The sequence below is a fragment of the Dendrobates tinctorius genome, unplaced genomic scaffold (assembly GCF_039654945.1).
Source record: "Dendrobates tinctorius isolate UK_male_01 unplaced genomic scaffold, ASM3965494v1 ptg000054l, whole genome shotgun sequence".
Taxonomy (NCBI): Eukaryota; Metazoa; Chordata; class Amphibia; order Anura; family Dendrobatidae; genus Dendrobates; species Dendrobates tinctorius.
Genome location: NW_027361722.1, coordinates 5,383,185 through 5,406,865, shown reverse-complemented (window position 1 = coordinate 5,406,865; position 23,681 = coordinate 5,383,185). Strand labels below are relative to the sequence as shown.

Genomic DNA, 23,681 nt, shown 5'->3' with positions numbered 1-23,681 from the left:
ACTATAATACTGCTCCTATGTACAAGAATATAACTACTATAATTCTGCTCCTATGTACAAGAATATAACTACTATAATACTGCCCCCTATGTGCAAGAATATAACTACTATAATTCTGCTCCTATGTACAAGAATATAACTACTATATTACTGCTCCTATGTGCAAGAATATAACTACTATAATGCTGCTCCTATGTACAAGAATATAACTACCATAATACTGCCCCTGTGTACAAGAATATATCTACTATAATACTGCTCCTATGTACAAGAATATAACTACTATAATACTGCTCCTATGTGCAAGAATATAACTACTATAATACTGCTCCTATGTACAAGAATATAACTACTATAATACTGCCCCTGTGTACAAGAATATATCTACTATAATACTGCTCCTATGTACAAGAATATAACTACTATAATACTGCCCCTGTGTACAAGAATATATCTACTATAATACTGCCCCTATGTACAAGAATATAACTACTATAATACTGCTCCTATGTACAAGAATATAACTACTATAATACTGCCCCTGTGTACAAGAATATATCTACTATAATACTGCCCCTATGTACAAGAATATAACTACTATAATACTGCTCCTATGTACAAGAATATAACTACTATAATACTGCTCCTGTGTACAAGAATATGACTACTATAATACTGCTCCTATGTACAAGAATATAACTACTATAATACTGCTCCTATGTACAAGAATATAACTACTTGTGATGCCAGGGGCAGAGGCTCAGGAGGATGAGGATGTGGTGGCAGGGACACATGAGGAGGAGTGTTTAATGTCAGGAGAGATGTTGACCAACTCAGATGCCCACCTGGAGTCCACTCAGGCAGCACCAGAGAAGCAGGGTGCAGAGGGGAACATGGAGGTCGTCCATCAGGTCCAGCAGCCTCAGATAGCCCCCCCTTCAGCATCGCTGTCTGTATCTGATGACTGGAGCATTAATAATAATAAAAGGAAGAAAAAGAACACATCCTCCTGTAAACCTGAGGCAGAATATGACACTGGTCAGAGTGCTAGTAAGAAGGTTCAGAATTCTGCAGGAGTGATGGTCGTGTCCAACAAGTATGGAGTTTTATCTGAGTCCAATGGTGACAATTATGAGGAAGAGTTGAGGAAAGTTGATGCTGAGTGTGACAGGGACATAGAGGACCACCCCCCGCCAAAGCGGAAGCCCTTATCTGTGGACCCTCAGGTAGAGTCTGACATGGACACCAGTGGTGGACAGAACATCTCTGACTCATGATGATGGCTGTTACTCTGCTCCTTCTATATTGTGTTGTGATGGCGGGGTTCTCATTGACAGTGACCTCGAGCAATGTGAATAGCATTAAGCTGAGGAGGACTAGACACGCGGTGTATGAACATCTCAAATATCTGGACACCGATGTCATCTTCCTGCAGGAGACACGACTGACATCTCTGGGGCTTATGAGAGAGGCTGAGAGGGAATGGTGGTCCGGTCCTTCTTTCTGGTCACTGGCTGTGGAGCCTTACGCCGGGGTCGCTGTCCTGTTTAACACCAATGATGTGACTGTGCATAGGATGACGGAGGTGGTCATGGGAAGATGTCTGGTCCTGGAAGTCACTGTCCATGGGAGGCGACTCCGGCTTATTAACATCTATGGGCCACAGACAGTGACGGACAGGATCCAGCTGTTTAATGACGTCAAGCCTTACCTCTTCACTTCTCTTCCAGTGGTGATGGCGGGGGACTTTAATGGCATAATGACATCAGGTGACAGCTCCTCGGGCAGGGCAGTGACCAGGGACGGTAAGGTCCTACATAACGTCATAATGCAGGCAGGATTGACCGACGTTTTCACACAGGGTGGGCGACAGCCCAAATTCACGTATTCATGTTCCAACAGGAGCAGTAGGATAGATTTTGCTTTTGTCAGTCCTACTGAGGCTGTCGGCGCCCTGAGTGAGAAGGTCGTCCCTTACTCTGATCACCTTGCCTTGTGCTTCTCTTTGGGTTCCTCTAACCGTCCGGACATTGGTAGAGGGTTGTGGAAGCTCAATTCCAGTCTCCTGGATGATGCCTATGTTCAGAGCCGTGTTCACTCCCTTATCCAGCTTCATCTAGACAGGGTTGACTTCTATGACAACATGACCGACTGGTGGGAGAACGTCAAGGAGGATATCAGATCCCTCTTAAAGAGACTATCAGTTAATAAAGGGAGGAATAAGTATAGCCAGTACCTAAAGCTGCGCAAAGAATTGGAGTCACTGTATTCGGCGGGCGGGGATGACAAAGTGAAGATCGACCGGCTGAAATCTGAGATAAAGCAGTATCAGTATAGCAGGTATACCTCCCTGGTTCTTGAACGGGATTATGGGTCCTTAGGGGCCCCTGATCCCTTTGAGAATTGCAGGGAGAGGGTGGCCAAAAAAATGGTCACGGGTCTCATTGACTCCCAGGGTGTATTGCAGGATTCACGGGAGGGTATCCTGGAGGTGGTGAGATCTTACTATGCTGACTTGTTTCAGAGGAAAGTTTTGGATAAAGATAAGATGACTCAATTCTTGGAGGCAACTCCAGTGCCTGATACTAATGATCTGGACTTTTCTCCTTTGACAGCAGAATTAACGGTGGAAGAAGTTAAGGAGGCTATTGATAAGTTATATCTGAAGAAGGCACCAGGTCCAGATGGTATAACGGCAGAATTTTATAAGAAATTCAGAGACCTCCTGGCTCCAATTCTCGTGGATGTGTATAGAAATTGTCTAGAAAATCACCTGATGCCTCCATCCATGAGGGTGTCCTCGTTAATTCTGCTGTCTAAAGGTAAAGAGCCGAGTGACATCAAGAACTGGAGGCCGATTGCCCTCTTGAATGTGGACAGGAAGATTCTAGCAAAGATCCTATTTTCTAGATTAGTCTGTTTTTCCCCGGCACTGTTGGCAGGCTCTCAGTTTGGCACAGTAAAAGGTCGGAACATCTCTGGAGCAGTCATCTCGATACGAGAGATGTTTGAGAGATGTAAAGCTCTGCGGTGTGGGAGATATGTTGTTAGTCTGGACCAGGCTAAAGCCTTTGACAGGGTTGATCATGACTATCTGTGGGCCACTTTGTCAAAGTACGGTATTCCGGGACAATTTGTGGATTGGTTGAAGACGTTGTACAGAGAGGCGGTGAGCTTTCCTCTGATTAATGGTTGGCAGGGTGACACTTTTGGAGTTGGGGCGGGGGTGAGACAGGGATGCCCAATGAGTCCGCTCCTGTATGTTTTTGCCCTAGACCCATTTCTGAGGTCACTGCAGGAGTGTGATTTTCAGGGGGTGCCGGTCCCCCACTGCCCGCCTCTGAATGTTGTTGCCTATGCGGACGATGTGACACTGGTGATCTCCAATCCTTGTGAGGTGCAGATGTTATCTGCGTCCATCAGAAGCTACTCAGAGGCCTCCGGGTCTCTGGTCAACCTTGAAAAGAGTCAAGCTCTGTGGACATTAGATACTGAGCCCAGCTTTGATCTGCCGCAGTTTTCCAAAGCCTCCACCCATATTAAGATCCTAGGGGTTAAATTTGGGAGGGATGATAACGCCACGCTAAATTGGGAGGAGAAATTGGAAACCGGAAATGCAAAGGTTCAGCGATGGAAGAACTGGAGGCTGACCTACAGAGAAAGGGTCACAATGTTGAAGACTTACCTGGTCCCCGGTTTCTTGTATGTCTCTGTCATTTTCCCTTTGCCAGAATCTTTCTCAGCGAGGCTCTTCAGCCTGTTCTTCCAGCTCTTGTGGGGGAATAGGATGAACCGGATAAAGAGGGGAATAACGTACCTACGGCGGAGAGAGGGTGGGCTGGATATGTTGAATCCAAGGGTTTTCTTTGACTCCTTGTTTCTAAAGGTGAATTTTGGGAACATGGACTCAAACAGTAGCTCCCTGTGGGTAAATAGTATCAGGTACTGGATATTGCCTTTTGCAGAATCTTGGGTGCGGGGCGGCAGTCTCAAGAGGAGGAGATGGACAGGTGACCACCTCCCCCAGTATCTGGACTATGGTCTGAAGTGTGTTAGGAGGTGGGGACTGGAGAGGTCTTACATTGAGAGCAGTACGAGAAGAGACCTGTATGCTCGTGTATTTAGGACTTTCTTCTACTCTCCACTGGCCCTGAGAGATTGTGTCACCACCACCCTGCAGGAAAGCCTTAGGTTCCTAAACGGGAAACGGCTACCTCCTAAACTGTTTGATGTCACTTGGCTTTCACTGCATAGTCGGCTCTTTGTCAAAGGGAACCTGAAACATCTGTGTGTCTCTGATCGGACGTGTCCCCTTGGTTGTCAGCAGGAGGAGACTATGGAGCACTTTATATGTGATTTCTGGGGAGGGAGGAAGATCTGGGAGGAAGTGTCAGATAATCTAAACATCCCCAGACTGTGGACTGTAAAGTATCCTGACATAATCTATGGTGTCCCCTCCACTGTTAGTAACATCAACAGAGAGACGATGTACATTATAATCAGTGTCATCAAATACTATCACTGGCACATGAGAACCCGGGTGTCACTGCACAATGAGCTGTTCGATCACACCGCTGCAGCCAATCAGGTTATGTCAGAATTCCGGTGGATAAAATCACTAGAAGTTGGAAGGAGTCCAAGAAACATAACGTTATGGAGAAACGTAAAGTTCAGTTAGAAAATATGATAATGTTTTTTTTGTTTTTTTGTCCCTCTAACTTTCTTTTTCCATCCCCAGGTGTGGACACTTTAGTTTATTTATGAATATGATCTGATTATGTAATGCTGTGTATATATTACCTAAGTGGTTTGTGTTTTGTAATACTGGATGATTTTTGTTTTATTATAATTGTATTTATGTTTGGGTTTTTATAATAAAAATTGCCCCCTATATATAAGAATATAACTACTAGAATACTGCCCCCTATGTACAAGAATATAACTACTATATTACTGCCCCTATGTACAAGAATATAACTACTATAATACTGCCACTATGTACAAGAATATAACTACTATAATACTGCCCCCTATGTACAAGAATATAACTACTATAATACAGCCCCTATGTACAAGAATATAACTACTATAATACTGCCCCTATGTACAAGAATATAACTACTATAATACTGCCCCCTATGTACAAGAATATAATTACTATAATACTGCTCCCTATGTACAAGAATATAACTAGTATAATACTGTCCCTATGCACAAGAATATAACTACTATAATACTGCCCCCTATGTACAAGAATATAACTACTATAATACTGCCCCTATGTACAAGAATATAACTACTATAATACTGCTCCTATGTATAAGAATATAACTATTATAATACTGCCCCTATGTATAAGAATATAACTACTATAATACTGCCCCCTATGTACAAGAATATAACTACTATAATACTGCCCCCTATGTACAAGAATATAACTACTATAATACTGCCCCCTATGTACAAGAATATAACTACTATAATACTGCCCCCTATGTACAAGAATATAACTACTATAATACTGCTCCTATGTATAAGAATATAACTATTATAATACTGCCCCTATGTATAAGAATATAACTACTATAATACTGCTCCTATGTACAAGAATATAACTACTATAATACTGCCCCCTATGTACAAGAATATAACTACTATAATACTGCTCCCTATGTACAAGAATATAACTAGTATAATACTGTCCCTATGCACAAGAATATAACTACTATAATACTGCCCCCTATGTACAAGAATATAACTACTATAATACTGCCCCCTATGTACAAGAATATAACTACTATAATACTGCTCCTATGTATAAGAATATAACTATTATAATACTGCCCCTATGTATAAGAATATAACTACTATAATACTGCTCCTATGTACAAGAATATAACTACTATAATACTGGCCCCTATGTACAAGAATATAACTACTATAATACTGCCCCTATGTATAAGAATATAACTACTATAATACTGTCCCGCATGCACGCTGATGTGATTGACGTTGTAGGGTGCTGTACATATTCACAGCTCTACCTTCCCCCCATTCCACTTATCACCTGTAAAATATGTAGATTGATATTCAGGGCAAAACTAAAATATTAATACTGGATGATTTTTGTTTTATTATAATTGTATTTATGTTTGGGTTTTTATAATAAAAATTGCCCCCTATATATAAGAATATAACTACTAGAATACTGCCCCCTATGTACAAGAATATAACTACTATATTACTGCCCCTATGTACAAGAATATAACTACTATAATACTGCCCCCTATGTACAAGAATATAACTACTATAATACTGCTCCCTATGTACAAGAATATAACTAGTATAATACTGTCCCTATGCACAAGAATATAACTACTATAATACTGCCCCCTATGTACAAGAATATAACTACTATAATACTGCCCCTATGTACAAGAATATAACTACTATAATACTGCTCCTATGTATAAGAATATAACTATTATAATACTGCCCCTATGTATAAGAATATAACTACTATAATACTGCCCCCTATGTACAAGAATATAACTACTATAATACTGCCCCCTATGTACAAGAATATAACTACTATAATACTGCCCCCTATGTACAAGAATATAACTACTATAATACTGCCCCCTATGTACAAGAATATAACTACTATAATACTGCTCCTATGTATAAGAATATAACTATTATAATACTGCCCCTATGTATAAGAATATAACTACTATAATACTGCTCCTATGTACAAGAATATAACTACTATAATACTGCCCCCTATGTACAAGAATATAACTACTATAATACTGCTCCCTATGTACAAGAATATAACTAGTATAATACTGTCCCTATGCACAAGAATATAACTACTATAATACTGCCCCCTATGTACAAGAATATAACTACTATAATACTGCCCCCTATGTACAAGAATATAACTACTATAATACTGCTCCTATGTATAAGAATATAACTATTATAATACTGCCCCTATGTATAAGAATATAACTACTATAATACTGCTCCTATGTACAAGAATATAACTACTATAATACTGGCCCCTATGTACAAGAATATAACTACTATAATACTGCCCCTATGTATAAGAATATAACTACTATAATACTGTCCCGCATGCACGTTGATGTGATTGACGTTGTAGGGTGCTGTACATATTCACAGCTCTACCTTCCCCCCATTCCACTTATCACCTGTAAAATATGTAGATTGATATTCAGGGCAAAACTAAAATATTATCTAGGCTTTTTTCTTTGTTTCTTTTCTCTCTCGCTCTCTCTTTTTTTGTAGTCTTTCTTTGCGTCCTTTTGTATCTTCTCCGCTTCCTCCCCCCTCTTTCATTATAAAATATATTCCACAAAGAGCTTTTTTTTTTTTTTTGTCACCAAAAAAGTCACGCTTGACTGATAGTGCATTGCTTTGGATGGTGAAACATTATGAAAGTTTAATTTTTAATTAAATCTGAAATACCAATTATAACGGAGAGATATTTTAACCTGTTTCTTTTCAGACTGCCTGGAGTTACATTTGGATAGTGAAATCACAGCACCTTAACAAAACAGAGAGATAAAGCGGCTCGGCAGTCTGGTAAGTACCCGCGACCTTACCTTTGTTCCTCTCAACATCGTTATTAGTGTGCATGAAACAAAGAATTTAGTAATTGGACGTAGGTGAAGGAAAAATGACCTTGTGTTGTTACATGAGCAAGCAGAAATTCCTGCAATTTTTCTAAACTATTTGACTCTGTTGAGAGAGACGCATCTTTTGTTTTGCTATTTGTGTAGTTTTTTTTGTATTTTTTTTTTTTACATTGGGCGTATGTGCCATACATTCTCTGTGCTGTATTGTCACCGTGATTTGCGCCATTATGCAGAGGGTTCTTTACGGGAACAGATTCTGCCTTAAAGGGAACCTGTCATCAAGTTTTCTCATTGCTATCACATGGAAGAACTTTGCAACAACCCCTTTATTTTAGTCCTGACTCCCCGCACAATTTGTAAAAAAAAAACAAACAAAACATTTTGAAGCTGTCCCATGCCAATGCTCCTCCTCTGCCATCATCCAGCCTTCGAAATCTGTTTCCATGCTTTGAAATAGCGCCAGCACTTACACCGGTTTTACAGTCTACAGAATTCAGAGTTTTTGCAGATGGTGTCAGGGATGTCTTGCACATCAGTCGGAGGCGGAGAGGCGGCATTAGCAGGCAGAGGTGGGCTCTCATCGTAGGGTGTGGAGATACCCTTTGGCCCACTCAACTCCTCCTCTTTGCCTGTTATTGTCCCATTTGCCCCTCTAATTGATGAGTATGTCCCCGTCATCTACAAAGTCTCTGAAATCTTAGAATTGTTGAGAAAGAGTAATCATGACAGTTTTCTCCTGGGCATGCATGATCTTTCAGAGGTTGAATAGGTGACTTCTGTTAGACACAGAGGGGCCGCGTTGGAAGGCATAGATAGGCCGAGCGTGGTCCGGGACGCCTGTTGGACCAATAGGTGCTAATTATGCATCTGTCATGATCTACAAGTTAGGCACTGCTGCTGCACAGGGCTTGTCGGAAAGTTATTACTAGACGTAAAAACACGATGGAGCTGGTTTTATAGGTAAAATTTGATGACATTTTCCCAGTTGCCCATACACCTCAGGTAAATGTTGGCCACATAGTCTCCATACACTTGCCCTCATGGAAGAAGAGGATCGGGCTTGTTGATATTCAACATTCTCAAACCTTCGTAAAGTTGAAGCATTTGCAGCTCGGATCCACCAAAATCGTCAGATGAGGCAGACGTAGATTTAACATGTCTGGACGTCTTTAGGATTACCATGTTCTGAGCCGTATTTTGTCTTGAAAACTCCTTTTGTTGCCGGTCATGTGAACACATCCTTAGATTCTCCAATAGCTTTCCGTATCTTTGGCATAAACCATGGGATCGGTAGATCCTATTTTTTTAATGTCATCATAAACCAGATGTCCACCCCGAGAGTTGCCCTAATACATGACTGTGACTACACACAGCCAATCCCTAAAGACTAAATTTGGAGTTCAGAAACTTTTGGACAGAAGAGGGGTTTCCTGGTGATCTTCACCTTCTACTTCATTTCCTGGCATATTTGCATTCTTTTTCTGTTTTGGCATTACCCTTTTATTCAGCATTGACTTTTGATGGCATCTAGATCACCTTGGACATTAGTTCCAAACTTATAGAATCCCTCCTCGGCTGGATCAATGTAGTTATTAGGGGCCAAAATTACGTTCCCCGCTCCACCTTTGCCCGTCACAGTCATTAAGATACAAACACCAATTTCAGATGAAGTCATATTGACTGATTAAATTAAATTAATAGAGTAAAAGGATCGTCCAGTAGAAGCTCTGGATGGCATCAAATCCTCACCTCATTGGAGATGTGAACCTATGAACACAAACATGAACTCCCTAGGGTCATGGCGTCCTCCTGTTAGAAGGGATCGGCAAATGTTGATGCTGGTGTGTCAGGTCCCAGTCTTACAGACCACCCTACAGTACCCCTGTCCTCCTTGACATACTGTTGGTGCACTAAATTTTGCCATATTTTCAAAAAGTAGAGCCCCATTCTTTTAGAGCTAAGAATTTTGGCTTTCAGGTGTAGGCCGGACTCTTCCCTTTCTTCTTCCTTTCACACTTCTGAAATATAGCAGAAGATATGGAGGTGGGGAGGACTCGCTGCGGACCCCACAACGGCACTAGGCACGTTGACTACCAAACCCCCATTACGCCTCCGCATTGATAAAAATCGCTCGGTACCGGTGAATGATTGCAGCCTTCACCCTTTGTTTCCCTCTCCAAGGATAAAGCGGGACAATAGCGCTATGTACGGTATCGCTGTAAAGGCGCACAATGGAATGAGTCACTGGCATCCCAAAACTGCTGTCTGGATCCACGGTGACTGCGCGTGCTCCTCCCATCTCTAAATTTTATTGTTTGGTGGTCAGCTAATATTTGTCTGTGCAGTGTTAAAATTCGGCAGGTTCCCATTGAATTTTAGGAGGGGGCTGGGGAAGGATTCATCCCCAATGGAAGCCTGACCTTCACAGCTTTCAGAATGCACTTAATATTGTGATGAATGAAGCCGGCACAATGCATTTGTACTTATGTGCATTTGTCAAATCTCAAAATCCTTCACTTCCCCGACACATCCCTTTCAGCGGGTAGATCGGGCGCTCTGCATCTGTGTCCAGTCTGAACTTACAGAGTAGTGTTTAGGTGTTTGTCAGGGTTTTTTGTTTTTTTTTAGAAGAGCTCTGTTTTTCACTAATTCTGGTCTCATCATTATGACTAATCAACAAAGGGTTTTTAAAGGGGTTGTCCAGGCTCGGGACAGCAGTCTACAGTCACTGTGTGTGACTCCGGACCGCTGCGTCATGACTGCGTGGCGTGCACATGCTGTCACGATTCCCCAATATTCCCGGTGCAAACGGGCCATCATGTGACCACACATTCGCGATTTACACACTTGTACTCACATGTCGACTAGATGCCTTGAAGTTATACATTTTACTACATCCACACCGTGTGCAGTCTCTATCTATTCCTCCTGTGCAATCTCTGTTCTTCCTGTGCAATCTCGGTCTATTACTCCTGTGCAGTCTCTGTCTATTCCTCCTGTGCAGTCTCTGTCTATTCCTCCTGTGCAGTCTCTGTCTATTCCTCCTGTGCAGTCTCTCTCTATTCCTCCTGTGCAATCTCTGTTCTTCCTGTGCAATCTCGGTCTATTCCTCCTGTGAAGTCTCTATCTATTCCTCCTGTGCACTCTCTGTTCTTCCTGTGCAATCTCGGTCTATTCCTCCTGTGCAGTCTCTGTCTATTCCTCCTGTGAAGTCTCTATCTATTCCTCCTGTGCAATCTCTGTTCTTCCTGTGCAATCTCGGTCTATTCCTCCTGTGCAATCTCTGTTCTTCCTGTGCAATCTTGGTCTATTCCTCCTGTGCAGTCTCGGTCTATTCCTCCTGTGCAATCTCTGTTCTTCCTGTGCAGTCTCGGTCTATTCCTCCTGTGCAATCTCTGTTCTTCCTGTGCAGTCTCGGTCTATTCCTCCTGTGCAGTCTCGGTCTATTCCTCCTGTGCAATCTCTGTTCTTCCTGTGCAGTCTCGGTCTATTCCTCCTGTGCAGTCTCGGTCTATTCCTCCTGTGCAATCTCTGTTCTTCCTGTGCAGTCTTGGTCTATTCCTCCTGTGCAGTCTCTGTCTATTCCTTCTGTGCAATCTCTATCTGTTCCTCCTATGCAGTCTCCATGTACAGTTTATTCTTCCTGTGCAGTCACTGTGTGCAATCTCTCTCCTGTGTAGTCTCTATTCTTCCTGTGCAATCACTGTGTGATGTCTCTTTTTCCTGAGCAGTCATTGTATGCAGTCTTGCTTCCTCTTGTGCAGTCACAATGTGCGCTCTCTTTCTCCTGTGCAGTCACTGTGTGCAGTGTCCTGCTCCTGTGCAGTCACTGTGTGCTGTCTCTTCCTCCTGTGCAATCAGCGTGCAGTCTTCTACTCCCTGCGGTCACTGTGTGCAATCACTGAGTGCAGTCTCAGAAGTAAATAGCTTCCTCTTCAATTTGGGTTTTAACAGAAATTAATAAAACTGCCGCCTTGAGCTCAAGTGTATGAAAATAAAGCAGCGCCAAACCAATGCAGATGATTTTCGGCTCCACCCTGCACAGTTTTGGTTCAGATGTTTTAAAAGTCTTTTTATCTCTAGTCTCATAAAAGTTTGGAAATATGTTGAGTTTTCATCAGTGGGGGTCAGGCGGGGGAGACCCCCGCAGATGCTGACATGAAGGGTCGGGACCGCTCAGACGAGCACTGTGCTCATTTTGGCAGTGTTCAGCCTATAGGTTCATACATGGATCTGCGTTTCCTCCGAGGAGAGCCTGGCAGAGCTGAACACAGCGGAGAGGGCACGCTGCTCACCTGACCACTTTCGCCTCTTCATTTCAGCAATCAGTGGGGGGGGGGGGCCTTAGCCATTTCTTACCATTGAAAACTTCTGACATGTCACTAAAATATGTTTTCAAACAAGAGGCAGACATTAGAATACTTTTCACACCAGATGATCTCACATTTGGTGGAGGATGCGGGTCAGTCACAACTTAATTTCTCTTCTTTTTCTTCTTTTTCTTTTACTATAATGGGAAAAGTTGTACAATAAAAATTAACAAGTCCATAGGTCAAACCATCACCTTCTAATCAATGTACGAAGCTTTGTCATCCAATCAGGGCGGCTGATCTCACAACCGCTAAAACAATCCATATCTATGGAAGGAAGGTTCAGCTAATGGTCTTTTCACTTGTCAGAGCTCGTCTGAGTCCAGCGGCTCCTGGGGGCTTTAACTCATTTTAATTGAACTGCAGACAAGTGGATTAAAGATATGCTTTTCTTTTTTTCTTTTCTCCTCGGTTGTGTAAAAAGGAGGACATTCACCTTCCGCTCGTCACGTTATCATTAGCCGCCTTCTTTAAGGCTTCTCATAAATGATGTTTGTGTTTTTCAAGATTTTGGTAAATGAGGATCTAATTATGCCGGCACTTTCATTTTTTCCTTACATCTTCCCCGGAATGTCCGTCTCTAGGGCAGCAATATATTAAATTATTAGTTCCATCACTCAATGATCAAAAAAAAGCAGAATTCACATATTCTGTACATTGTAACAACAAAGAAGTTCAACCCAAGGTGAAACCCAATGGGGGTCATGTATTAATTTGCTACAGAGGCGGATGAAAAGCAGACGAAGCCGTCACGCGTGTTTAGCCAGAGGTTCAGAGAGAGACCGAATTAGCGTATATATCACAGATTCACAAAACGTGACACCTTCACAACCCCAAATCATACCGCACAATGCAACACGGGGCAGAATAACCTTCTATAATCCTCAGGGATCAAATCCAATCATTGCATAACTCTGATGAAATACATGACACCTTCTCTGCAATAAAAGGCGACGCTCATATCTGCTGTCATATCCGACAGAAAGGAAAGACGGTATATTTCCCCTTTGGAGCGATGGACCCCGCACATCGGCTGGACTGGCGTCAAGTGCAATGCAGTGAAGAAGTTTGAATCTGCGAATCCGGGAAATCTAGGTTCATGGACCAATGGAGCCACCAATAAGTCCAGAAAAAGAAGAATGTATCGATAGTACAATGCTCCCAGTATGGGACGTTTTGCCTTGAAAAGGGCTGGAATATAAGCCAAGACATCGGACACTGGACGTACACACTCATTAAGATGGAAATGCCATCTTTTTTCTTCTTTTCTATCCATGTTTGTAAGCGCAGTTTTTCCAGATTGTGTGCTCTATGGGCAATCCGTCTCAACGATTGATATCACCATACAACTGTTTTCTTCTGCTTTTTGGTTTTGATTCGTTCACTACTTGTGGGAACTAATCAGAAAACAAAAAGAATGATACAAGGAGGATTATCAGTGGTCAGTCCACGATCGCAGTTAAACTGGCACTACAATCAGTGCAATGTTCTCTTTAAGGTTTTAGGCCACGGTCACACATTCAGTATTCGGTCAGTATTTTACATCAGCATTTGTAAGCCAAAACCAGAAGTGGGTGATAAATACTTAAGTGGTGACATGTTTCTGTTACGCCACTCTCACCGCACACCTCCGGAGCTGGTGCATATACCGCCCGACATCTTCACTTTCGGTCTCGTGACTGGCGCTGGGGCACCGTAGGGTGCGCGCGTGGCAAGCTTTCTTGACTCTTGACTCCCATTGGGCACGCTTGTGCACAACCCTCAGCTCTGACTGCGCCCACACTGACTCTGACGTCTCCATGGTCCTAAAGGACCTGACCCGGAAGTCGTCCCTGCGCGAATTCCCTATATCAGGCGGCCTCCTCCAGTGGGCGGCGCCTGATTATCGTTTTGGCTTCCTTGCTAGGCCTGCTTGGTGCCTGCATGGCCACTCTCTGTACTCAGGTCCACTACCTTGTACTCTGACGTGCTTCTTAGTACGCACTCTGCATTGTCTAGTACTCTGGCGTACTTCTTAGTACACGCTCACCATTGTCTAGTACTCTGCGTACCTCCGTGCACACACTCTACGCACTCCTGTACCTAGCATGCCCCAGTGTGCATGCTCAGCACCATCTTGTACCCTGGGTGCCCCCGTGTACACGCTTTGCGTACTCCTGTACCCTGCACGCCCCGTCTTCACCCTGCTAGACACGGTCTCTCGCGCCTCCTTCGAGCCGGCCACCTGGTTCCAGCAGTCGTGGTACTTTATCCCCCAGGGCCTGCTCCTGACGCTCCCTATATAGGGTGTGGTCCTCACTAGGTCAGCTCGTCCAGGGTGGGTTGGTATCACGGCTCAGAGGGTCCACTCCAGGAGTCGTTATAGTTTCTATTATACTCTCCCTCTGATTGTTCTAGTCCTGATTTTGCCTTACAAATAAGTACGTGTGAATGTGACCTTAAGGTGACTGCCCATTCATCAACTCAGAAATGATACAGCGGGTAACCATGTGATGGTCACCTGCTATAATAATAATCTTTATTTTTTTATTTTTTATATAGCGATAACATATACCGCAGCGCTTTACAGTTTGCACACATTATCATCACTGTCCCCGATGGGGCTCACAATCTAAATTCCCTATCCGTATGTCTTTGGAATGTGGGAGGAAACCCACGCAAACATGGGGAGAACATACAAACTCCTTGCAGAGGTTGCCCTTGGTGGGATTCGAACTGCTATATATTTTGCTGCTCGGCCATTTTCCAGCGAAGCCACGTTACACTAGGGCTGAGATTTGTGACTCCGACGTAGTCTGAGACTCACCCCCTGCATCATCATTGGTTCACAGCCCCTGTTCTGCCTCCTCTGATTGGCTGCTGTGTCCAGCGTTATTTCGCCAATTGTGAAATCCGTGCACGGGCAGCCGATGCCTATTACACTAAAGGCAGAAAGATTATAAAATACAGATTACTAAACCACGAGTGAGATAAAGATGATTATCAGGTAATTGCTGCACATATACCAAGGCAAATGAGGCTTAATAAAGAGGAGCCCGGAGGGTCGCTGTAAACGTCTCAGCCTAAAAGCAAAAGAGAGGGAAAAAAATCAATTTGTTACATGACTGCAGATACTCACATTAGTCAATGATTTTGGAATCAACACTTGACTGAGGAATGAGGAGTCGCTCGCATCTTCACGAGATTACCGGGGAAGAGGGGATGGCTACCGCCCAGCTTCAGTGCAGATCCGTGGGGCGATCGCCAGCGAGCAGGACAGTAAAGCAACCCCCCCTCACATATTACAGACATTATGACTCCGCCACTAAAAGTCTCCCAAACTTTTTAAGAGAGCCCTCAAATGGATCACAAACATTTGCACAATCCGCGTGTAGTTCCTTCCAAATATTTAATCTCATCATAGAGGTAGAGCGTTTCTCCATGACTAATGAAAGAACTTTGCACCGTCCGCAAACAGTCATTAGATGTGCGTTACGCAAAGCAAACACTGAGCCGTCCTCCAAGGATGGAAGGCAGGAAGCCAGCGCCACTCCAGCCGTCCCCGAGCGGCGAGCCCCCGCAGGCCCAGCCAACGTGGCAGAAAAAGAATGCAAAAATAATGCAAAAGTGTCCAATGTTACCGTCAACGTGATAAAGCAGAATTCGGGCTTGCATGCTGCGGTGCCGCAGTCATGACGTAGGTCCCATTTTATCAATGTCTTTACAGTGGTCAGCTTAGTGTGGCCGACAGTTCTGCTTCCTGACTTCCTAAAAGTTGCAAATTCGGCTAATCTGAGCCAACATTTATTTGGGGGATTTGTGGCTACCAGACAACCAGTGCTGCTCATCCCCCTTCTCTGCAGAAACTGGCTCATCTTATTCCTGCAGACTCTGGATAAAATGCCAGTCTTCTTTTTTCCCCCCCCCCACCCCAAAAAAGTTTTCAACACTTGACATCCCTTGGCTTGTGTCAAAGAGACCATAGACTGTGCAGCAGCCCCTATTCATCAATTGCGTTTTTTTAAAGACATTTTTCTATTTGTCTGTTTTTCCTGTAGGACTTTGTGCAAATGTTGCACAATGTTATTATTTTTTTGGTTTAGTTTTGGAGTAAAATGTCGCACAACCCTTTCATTAATCCTTAAAACGTTGCACATTAGTCTTCAACAGCGCAAAAAAAAAAATGGATAGATTTTTAGTCTACCAGGGAAAGGACCATTGTGCAAAATGTTTTTTACGACATTGTAACAAGATGGAAATGAAGAATTGATAAGGAAAACAGAAGTGGAAGTGGATCTAAAGCCATAATGAATTTGGCATAAAAATGAAAATACCTAAAATACAAACTTTTGCTTAAAAAGCGCAAAAAAATTGATGCATCGGGGCCAAAATGTTAACCATAAATGAAGAGGTTGCACCTTGCAGCTGTGGCTTCCATGCCGTAGATTTAGCAGGCAGAGCACCCTTCCAACAGCAGAGACCCTCCGATCATTAATGAGTCCTGCCGGTCTCTCTCCGGTCCCCGGATGGAGGTTCTCCCAGTTTCCAGCAGGACAAGGTGCAGAAACAACCGTCCCGGTGCCCTGGAGCCAAGAGCTGAGATGGTGGAATCTGCGGCTCCTCAATGGTCCCAGTGTGCACAGCTGCTCCCTGGCAGAAGAGGTGACACTTGTACTTTTTTATGTACGGAAAGTTTTACCGGTTCAATATCTAGTTTAGATGGGAATAAATCTGAATAAAGCAGCATGAAAAAACGTTCAGACCGTTCAGTAAATATTGAATGTGCCGGGTGTTTTTTTTTTTTTCATCTGTCATTTCTATCCCCCGTTCCTCTCATTACACTGACTGTTCTTGTTGCTCACAGATGGTCCCCCCCGTACAAGAACCGCTCTTTTTTTTCATGCTGCAATGTAACTGCCGGAGAACAAAATAAACGCCACAACCTTTTACAGTTCACTTACTATATAGGCTGCTCTGGAAAACATGTTTTTCTCGCACAGTGAGCAGAATCTGCAAGTTATTGTGAGTGTTTACATTCACATTTGCAGTGCTGGGCTGTAGGTCGTAGGCTGTAGGTTGTAAGTTGTAGGTCGTAGGCTGTAGGAGGTAGGTCGTAAGCTGTAGATTGCAGGCTGTAGGTTTTACGTTGTAGGATGTAGGTCATAGGCTAGAGGCTGTAGGTTGTAGGCTTCAAGTTTTAGGTTGTAGGCTGTAGGTCACAGGCTTTAGGCTGTAAGTTGTAGGCTGTAGATTGTAGGGTTTAAGCTATAGGTTGTAGGCTGTAGGTTTTAGTTTGTAGGATGTAGGTTTTGGGCTGTAGGTTGTAGGCTGTACGTTGAAGGTTGTAGGCTGTAGGTTGTAGGCTATAGGTTGTAGGCTGTAGGTCACAGGCTTTAGGTTGTAGGCTGTAAGTTGTAGGCTGTAGATTGTAGGGTTTAAGCTATAGATTGTAGGCTGTATGTTTTAGTTTGTAGGATGTAGGTTTTGGGCTGTAGGTTGTAGGCTGTATGTTGAAGGTTGTAGGCTGTAGGTTATAGGCTGTAGGTCACAGGCTTTAGGTTGTAGGCTGTAGATTGTAGGGTTTAAGCTATAAGTTGTAGGCTGTAGGTTTTAGTTTGTAGGATGTAGGTTTTGGGCTGTAGGTTGTAGGCTGTACCTTGTAGGTTGTAGGCTGTAGGAGGTAGGTTTTAGGCTGTAAGTTGTAGGCTGTAGGTCGCAGGCTTTAGGTTGAAGGCTGTAAGTTGTAGGCTGTAGATTGTAGGGTTTACGCTATAGGTTGTAGGCTGTAGGTTTTAGTTTGTAGGATGTAGGTTTTGGGCTGTAGGCTGTACGTTGAAGGTTGTAGGCTGTAAGAGGTAGGTTGTAGGCTGTAGGTTGTTGTTGTTTTTATTTCAATGACATTTTATGCAAAAAAAAATACAACTAAGATTGATCTCGGCTTGTAAAATATGTCACAACCATAAAACTCAACCACCGAACTTGGGAATAGGTGGTCTGGAGCAAAGACGCCATATTGCACCTATATCAAGGTTTGCCAAATTAAAGAGATTTTCCCAAAATCGCAAGTTATGCCTATCCTCGTGGTATGGGAAAAGTTGCTGATCGCAGGAGCTCTGTTATGAATGAGTCACCGAGGAGGAAAAACAAAAACAAGCTAAGCCACAGAAAACCAGAGAGGTTGGTAACTAAGTGGATTGCAGACCCTTGATCCTATCCACACAACTAGCAGTAGCCGTGTAGCGTACCTACGATGATCCTAGACGCCTCGACACAGCTGGAGAACTAAATAAGCCTAAAGCAAGAAAAAAGGAAATCTAAACTGCCCCAGAGCAGACCCCAAAGTAATAGACAGCCCTCAAACATGTATTGTCAGTGAGACAAGCTGAAAACACAAACACAGATAGAAAAATAGGCTGAGCAAATGATGGGGCCCAAACTAACTAGAAAGGACAGGAAAGGAAAGATGATGTCTGCAAAACGCACAAAACCCTGCCAAAAAATGTCCAACACTTTCTGATAACAAAAACCCTGAAGTCGCTAGACTTCAATTCCCTATATCAGCACTCTGGTATATTCTGAAGACAGAGCAAAAAGAGACCAATCTGATCAGGGACAAAAAGCAAACTGGCATAAACAGAGACATAAGAATGGAAATTCAGCACAGCCCCAACAGGGGCTGGCTGACCACAAAAACTGAGTAAACCAGACCAAATCTCATGTGAAAAAATAGCAGAGCACACTTAGCTTGAGAAGGCAGGAACAGAACTGGAAACCAGAACCTCAGGGCAGGAAAAATCACGAGCACAAAATTAGGGAGTCGGCTGTCTTAAATCCAGTCAGAGACTCCTGATGTCCACTCACAGTCCTCCTCCTCAGGTGGCAGGTCTCTGCCATTTAGATCAGCTTCATTACCTACTGTCACCACTAGAGGGAGGCCGGATGGAGAACTCACGACTCCTCTGTCAACACAGCCAGCTCCACCACCCTCACCAGAAGCCAGAGGTAAACCAGAAAATGAGTTCACAACAGAGCTCAGACCTTTGGGACCCCCAGCAATTCCAAAAACTGGAAACCAGACCCCAGAGAACGGGTTTTGCTCGACCTCCAGTCTATTCATTAATGTTGGCACTGTTGAGCGTGTGCACCTCGACTCCATGCAAGGCATGTCTCTTCAGAGCTTGTTGTTGGAATCACGTGGGGTCCCAAGGATTGAGCCCCTCGATCAGCAAGTTATCCAGTGTTAAGAATTCCCTTTTAATGCATAGGTTAATAGTACATGCATGAGACCATGCTCTGGATGACTGGTCTCGGACTAGATTAGGGACCCACCAGAGAAGATGATTCTGATGGTCTGTCCTCCATCCATACAGAATATTTAACCTTCCTATTGATCATCTGATAAATATTCCTTGGCGTCAATCCATTGCAGTAAAGTCGCCTCCAAATGGTGTTGTCGATTGCTGGACCCTTGGAGCCATTACTGAGTCACAGCCCGGCCCCCTCTAACTCTGGTGGACTTTTCCAATTCTGTCTCCATCACAATAGGCCCAACTGGTTGAATAATACAACCTGTGTCTGTTTTACTTCTTGCTATAATTAAAGGGGCGTCCATTTCTTCTCTTATTGCAGTAAAAGCCCCAGCCTGGCCCCCCCAAAAAATTCATCTGTCAAAACCCCTGAATTGGCAGGTGTACAACAAGCGGAAGCAGTCAGGGAATTACCAAGAAGTAATGACAGGAAGGCTGCAGCTAGAGGGCGCAAGTGCAGCCTCATTGTCCATAATGTAAAGTTTCTGTTCTCACATCCTCCCTGGTCGGAGACAGCAGCAAAACCGTAGTGGTCCGTAACAACCCTGACTACAATAATGGGCTCACTGGATGGTCAATCAGCGGCCTCCTCTCAGTCCGCACTGGACAATCAGTGGCCTCTTCTCGCTCTGCACCGGACAGTCATTGGCCTCCTCTCGCTCTGCAGTGGACAGTCAGCTGTCTCCTCTCACTCTGCACTGGACAGTCAGTTGTCTCCTCTCACTCTGCACTGGACAGTCAGTTGTCTCCTCTCACTCCGCACTGGACAGTCAGTGGCCTCTTCTCGCTCTGCACTGGACAGTCAGCGGCCTCCTCTCACTCCGCACTGGACAATCAGTGGCCTCTTCCCGCTCTGCACTGGACAGTCATTGGCCTCCTCTCGCTCTGCAGTGGACAGTCAGCTGTCTCCTCTCACTCTGCACTGGACAGTCAGTTGTCTCCTCTCACTCTGCACTGGACAGTCAGTGGCCTCTTCTCGCTCTGCACTGGACAGTCAGTGGCCTCTTCTCACTCTGCACTGGACAGTCAGCGGCCTCCTCTCGCTCTGCACTGGACAGTCAGTGGCCTCTTCTCACTCCGCACTAGACAGTCAGTGGCCTCCTCTCGCTCTGCACTGGACAGTCAGTGGCCTCCTCTTGCTCTGCACTGGACAGTCAGTGGCCTCCTCTTGCTCTGCACTGGACAGGCAGCGGCCTCCTCTTGCTCTGCACTGGACAGGCAGCGGCCTCCTCTTGCTCTGCACTGGACAGTCAGCGGCCTCCTCTTGCTCTGCACTGGACAGTCATTGGCCTCCTCTGGCTCTGCAGTGGACAGTCAGCTGTCGCCTCTCGCTCTGCAGTAGACAGTCAGCTGTCTCCTCTCACTCTGCACTGGACAGTCAGTTGTCTCCTCTCAGTCTGCACTGGACAGTCAGCGGCCTCTTCTCGCTCTGCATTGGACAGTCAGCGGCCTCCTCTTGCTCTGCTCTGGACAGTCAGCGGCTTCCTCTCGCTCCACACTGGACAGTCAGTGGCCTCTTCTCACTCCGCACTGGACAGTCAGTGGCCTCTTCTCGCTCTGCACTGGACAGTCAGCGGCCTCTTCTCGCTCTGCACTGGACAGTCAGCGGCCTCTTCTCGCTCTGCACTGGACAGTCAGCGGCCTCCTCTTGCTCTGCTCTGGACAGTCAGCGGCCTCCTCTTGCTCTGCACTGGACAATCAGCGGCCTCCTCTTGCTCTGCACTGGACAATCAGCGGCCTCCTCTTGCTCTGCACTGGACAATCAGCGGCCTCCTCTTGCTCTGCACTGGACAGTCAGCGGCCTCCTCTTGCTCTGCACTGGACAGTCAGCGGCCTCTTCTTGCTCTGCACTGGACAGTCAGCGGCCTCTTCTTGCGCTGCACTGGACAGTCAGCGGCCTCCTCTTACTCTGCACTGGATAGTCAGCGGCCTCCTCTTGCTCTGCACTGGACAGTCAGCGGCCTCCTCTCGCTCTGCACTGGACAGTCAGCGGCCTCCTCTCGCTCTGCACTGAACAGTCAGCGGCCTCCTTTTGCTCTGCACTGGATAGTCAGTGGCCTCTTCTTGCCCTGCACTGGACAGTCAGCGGCCTCCTCTCGCTCTGCACTGGACAGTCAGCGGCCTCCTCTCGCTCTGCACTGGACAGTCAGCGGCCTCCTCTTGCTCTGCACTGGACAGTCAGCGGCCTCTTCTCGCTCTGCACTGGACAGTCAGCGGCCTCTTCTCGCTCTGCACTGGACAGTCAGCGGCCTCTTCTCGCTCTGCACTGGACAGTCAGCGGCCTCCTCTTGCTCTGCTCTGGACAGTCAGCGGCCTCCTCTTGCTCTGCACTGGACAATCAGCGGCCTCCTCTTGCTCTGCACTGGACAATCAGCGGCCTCCTCTTGCTCTGCACTGGACAATCAGCGGCCTCCTCTTGCTCTGCACTGGACAGTCAGCGGCCTCCTCTTGCTCTGCACTGGACAGTCAGCGGCCTCTTCTTGCTCTGCACTGGACAGTCAGCGGCCTCTTCTTGCGCTGCACTGGACAGTCAGCGGCCTCCTCTTACTCTGCACTGGATAGTCAGCGGCCTCCTCTTGCTCTGCACTGGACAGTCAGCGGCCTCCTCTCGCTCTGCACTGGACAGTCAGCGGCCTCCTCTCGCTCTGCACTGAACAGTCAGCGGCCTCCTTTTGCTCTGCACTGGATAGTCAGTGGCCTCTTCTTGCCCTGCACTGGACAGTCAGCGGCCTCCTCTCGCTCTGCACTGGACAGTCAGCGGCCTCCTCTCGCTCTGCACTGGACAGTCAGCGGCCTCCTCTTGCTCTGCACTGGACAGTCAGCGGCCTCTTCTCGCTCTGCACTGGACAGTCAGCGGCCTCTTCTCGCTCTGCACTGGACAGTCAGCGGCCTCTTCTCGCTCTGCACTGGACAGTCAGCGGCCTCCTCTTGCTCTGCTCTGGACAGTCAGCGGCCTCCTCTTGCTCTGCACTGGACAATCAGCGGCCTCCTCTTGCTCTGCACTGGACAATCAGCGGCCTCCTCTTGCTCTGCACTGGACAATCAGCGGCCTCCTCTTGCTCTGCACTGGACAGTCAGCGGCCTCCTCTTGCTCTGCACTGGACAGTCAGCGGCCTCTTCTTGCTCTGCACTGGACAGTCAGCGGCCTCTTCTTGCGCTGCACTGGACAGTCAGCGGCCTCCTCTTACTCTGCACTGGATAGTCAGCGGCCTCCTCTTGCTCTGCACTGGACAGTCAGCGGCCTCCTCTCGCTCTGCACTGGACAGTCAGCGGCCTCCTCTCGCTCTGCACTGAACAGTCAGCGGCCTCCTTTTGCTCTGCACTGGATAGTCAGTGGCCTCTTCTTGCCCTGCACTGGACAGTCAGCGGCCTCCTCTCGCTCTGCACTGGACAGTCAGCGGCCTCCTCTCGCTCTGCACTGGACAGTCAGCGGCCTCCTCTCGCTCTGCACTGGACAGTCAGCGGCCTCCTCTCGCTCTGCACTGGACAGTCAGCGGCCTCTTCTCGCTCTGCCCTGGACAGTCAGCGGCCTCCTCTCGCTCTGCACTGGACAGTTAGCGGCCTCCTCTTTCTCTGCACTGGACAGTCAGCGGCCTCCTCTCGCTCTGCACTGGACAGTCAGCGGCCTCCTCTCGCTCTGCACTGGACAGTCAGCGGCCTCCTCTCGCTCTGCCCTGGACAGTCAGCGGCCTCCTCTCGCTCTGCCCTGGACAGTCAGCGGCCTCCTCTCGCTCTGCCCTGGACAGTCAGCGGCCTCCTCTCGCTCTGCCCTGGACAGTCAGCGGCCTCCTCTCGCTCTGCCCTGGACAGTCAGCGGCCTCCTCTCGCTCTGCCCTGGACAGTCAGCGGCCTCCTCTCGCTCTGCACTGGACAGTCAGCGGCCTCCTCTCGCTCTGCACTGGACAGTCAGCGGCCTCCTCTCGCTCTGCACTGGACAGTCAGCGGCCTCCTCTCGCTCTGCACTGAACAGTCAGCGGCCTCCTTTTGCTCTGCACTGGATAGTCAGTGGCCTCTTCTTGCCCTGCACTGGACAGTCAGCGGCCTCTTCTTGCTCTGCACTGGACAGTCAGTGGCCTCCTCTCGCTCTGCACTGGACAGTCAGCGGCCTCCTCTTTCTCTGCACTGGACAGTCAGCGGCCTCCTCTCGCTCTGCACTCGACAGTCTGCGGCCTCCTCTCGCTCTGCACTCGACAGTCTGCGGCCTCTCTCTTGCGACCTCAATCGGAAGTGCATTGCCCCAATGTCTCTCAATGAAATGAACAACAATAAAAAAGAGTAAATCTCACTACATGTTACGTTCTGTGTAATGCTCCAGATTCACAGTCCGGGTTCGCTCACATCTGCGTATAAAATTGGCGAGT

General features: G+C 46.3%; 1 protein-coding gene across 9 annotated transcripts in view; it reads left to right on the top strand.

Annotated features, from left to right (window-relative positions):
- The window catches only part of ZBTB20 (zinc finger and BTB domain containing 20), a 1,106,032-nt gene that overhangs the window by 477,511 nt on the left and 604,840 nt on the right, over positions 1 to 23,681 (top strand). For all 9 annotated transcript variants that reach the window (XR_012232516.1, XR_012232517.1, XR_012232518.1 and 6 more), the window contains one exon: positions 7,535 to 7,611. The gene's annotated coding sequence lies outside the window, so the exon portion shown is untranslated. The remainder of the gene's footprint in view (positions 1 to 7,534; positions 7,612 to 23,681) is intronic.